At 41.9% G+C, this 2,937-nt stretch overlaps 1 non-coding gene across 1 annotated transcript; it reads right to left on the reverse strand.

Moving 5' to 3' along the window:
• Positions 1 to 1,143: 1,143 nt before the first annotated feature.
• Trnat-ggu lies at positions 1,144 to 1,217 on the reverse strand. Its single transcript has one exon. It is a non-coding gene; the product is annotated as a tRNA-Thr (tRNA).
• Between the last annotated feature and the right edge of the window lie 1,720 nt (positions 1,218 to 2,937).

The following is a 2,937-nucleotide window of genomic DNA, read 5'->3' on the forward strand; positions in this document are numbered from 1 at the left end:
GGGGATTGATGACCTCAGATGTTAAGTCCCATAGTGCTTAGAGCCATTTGAACCATCTTGATTTATTGTGTGCGTCTCAGTTGAAGCAATGTTGTTATATTTTGTACTGCAGGACGACGTATATTTTACCCTTGCATGAACTCACTGTAATACTCGGCTGACTTTAGTTGAAAGTGACTAGTTACTGAGTTTACCTTCGGTGTCTGGACAAGAACATCTAAATTATCTTATACCAAAACTCTGCAGCTTTAACGGCCTTGTAATTGCACAAAAATAGAACTTCCGCTGCGCAAAAAAAAAGAAAAACCCTCCATCCATGGTCACATGATCAAATTCAGGGTCTGTGTTTCTCCACATTGTCACTGGTCTTCTTCCATCTTCAAAGTAGCCCCACTTAACTATGTTTACCTTGCACTTTGCTACTACTTATCATAGTCCATTCAGTGCTCTACTTGTACTACACTGCAGTTCCAGCCCATGTGTGATTTCCTCTTTGGCTTGCAAGTTTGTATTTTTTAAAGAGTTCCACCATAAAGACAGGTGGCGAGTCTCAGGTCGGCCGTCTAACGGTACTGTCCGTTGGATAAGGCTCTCCCCTGATTGAAGACGAGTTGGCGCTGTTTGGTGGTCATACATGAAGTGCCATGGGTCGGTTTGCTGCTTTTCCCTTTCTATTTCGTTGGCTACATGTCGCCTGATATTTGACAAAGCTACGGCCGCAAGTGGCAATCAGGCGTGGTTGATAATCCTCACAATGTCATTTAAAGTGACGTCTTCTTGTCTGATTTGGCTAGACGCCTCCCATACTGGTGCTTCATAGGCTCTGGCTGCAAGACATAGTCCCACTGCTGATGCTCGAAGAAGTTCAGGTTGAGTTCCCGATGTTAAACTAGTTACTTTAAGTATAATATTGTTCCTTTTACAAATTTTTCCTTTTAGATCACAGCAGAGCATTTAAATAACAGTGTACGGTTTAGGGTGACTCCCTTGTATTTTACTATATATGAAGACAGTAGCAGTTCTCGAAAGAACAGATACCATTGATGACCGTGCAGCTTCTCTGGAATGAATAATAATTAGTTGAAACCCTCAGCTGCTGACAGGTTTTGTTGATATACTTCGAGGGGGACAGCTGAAAGTGTGTGCCTCGACCGGGACTCGAACCCAGGATCTCCTGCTTACCTGGCAGACGCTCTATCCATCTGAGCCACCGAGGACATAGATGAATAGCGCGACTGCAGGGACTTATCCCTTTCACGCTCCCCGCGAAACCCACATTCCCAACTGTCCACAGTCTACATTCTTCAGATTCCTACTAGATATTTGCCCATGCACTCATTACTCGCGCCAACTAAGGTCACGATTCGATTCCCGCAAGAGTTCTGGCAACCTGTGCAGCTGAGGGTTTCAATTATCACTTACCCTAGTAATTTGGATTGATGCTGTGTTGTAGTCTAACCCTCTCCTTTTTGTTTCCACCTGTCTTGAGGTTTCTGTATTGCCCAAGTGGTAGGATATTTTGAGTTTTTCTGGATTAGGTCGCTGGTGATTTTCTTCACGGTAAGTCGTCAACGTATCCAAAGCCCATCAGTTTTCTTTCAACCTCTTCTGATGTTTTTCTTTGAGCAGTAATGATAGTGTCGTCTACATGTATCAATCTCTTTATTTCCAGTTCGTAAGGCTGGTTGTTTGCGTACATATTGTAAAATTAGGGAAAAATCTCTCCCTTCTGGTAATCCATTCTTTTGGTTTCTCCATCTGTTTTTCTTTGATTCTGCAACTTGCCTCTTAACATATAACACAGTCGAATGTCAGTTGTTACTTCGTAAACCTTCTTGAGGTGTCGTTGGCAGTTTTGTGTATCATACGCAGGAGAAAAGTTCAACAAAAACTGCAGCAGTTATCGCTTTCGTTTCAAATTCCTCTTCAGTATGTTGCGTCAGATTTAGTATTTGACTACAACATGCTTTCCTTCGTCTGAATCTAGCCTGTTCCAGAGTAAATTTTGTAGCGATTCTGGATACTATTTTTGACAGAACCTTTCTTTCAAATAACTTATATAGGTGGCAACGTAAGAAATTAAGACGGAAATTTTTCGGCTCAGTAGACTCTTGCCATGCCTAAGTAATTCTACTACTTGTGCTTTCCCCCACAGTTTGGGAATCTGAAATGTTTCCCAATATTTGTTCGTCACCCTCACTAGCCATTCACTAGTTTTTGGACCAAAAGACTGTATTTGTTCTATTTCATCTAGGCTCGTTGCTTTATTTTCTGTTAGTTGGCGCTCCAGTTCTCCAGATGAGAGTGGAGTTCCTAGATTCGCGTAAAGTTCAACCTAGTCGCCTTCTGTCTTCTCTTGCCATTCGGCAGCAGCTGGTGAGAACTTTGATTCGGAGAGACGTTTGTACTCAATGGTGGTCTCGTAGGAATATTGCTAAGATTTCTTATCAACTTCCACGCTCTTCAACTGTTCTGTTTTATGTCCATATCTTATAATAAGTTAGTCCATCTCTCGTTTCTTTATTCAGATACGTTTCGGAGTGGGTTTTCTCCCACTTCAATTGTATCTGTTGAGAAAGGATCTTCCGTGTACTTGACACGATATCCGCTCTCCTGTGGATTTAAATCGACGCCATATTCAAATAGGGTCCTACATTCACGATGAATATGCTGTCTTGACGTTTTCTTTACAAGGGCGACAAATTATTTATAGTTTTTTGGGTCAACTTCGAGATCCTGTTCTTCGCCGAAAGTGTTTTATTTCAATTTCTTGCAGCTGAAACGGCGATTGAAGGGTGCGGTTTCTAGTCGGACAACTCCAGACACTATACAGGACGTAAGATGTTGTTGCGCCCTAGAGAAAAGTTCTTCTACTGCTTTTGTAACACTATGAGCAATGTTATCAATGATAAAGATCTTCTCAGATTTATACCCTCT

This window comes from Schistocerca americana, chromosome 1 (assembly GCF_021461395.2).
Source record: "Schistocerca americana isolate TAMUIC-IGC-003095 chromosome 1, iqSchAmer2.1, whole genome shotgun sequence".
NCBI classification, from domain to species: domain Eukaryota; kingdom Metazoa; phylum Arthropoda; class Insecta; order Orthoptera; family Acrididae; genus Schistocerca; species Schistocerca americana.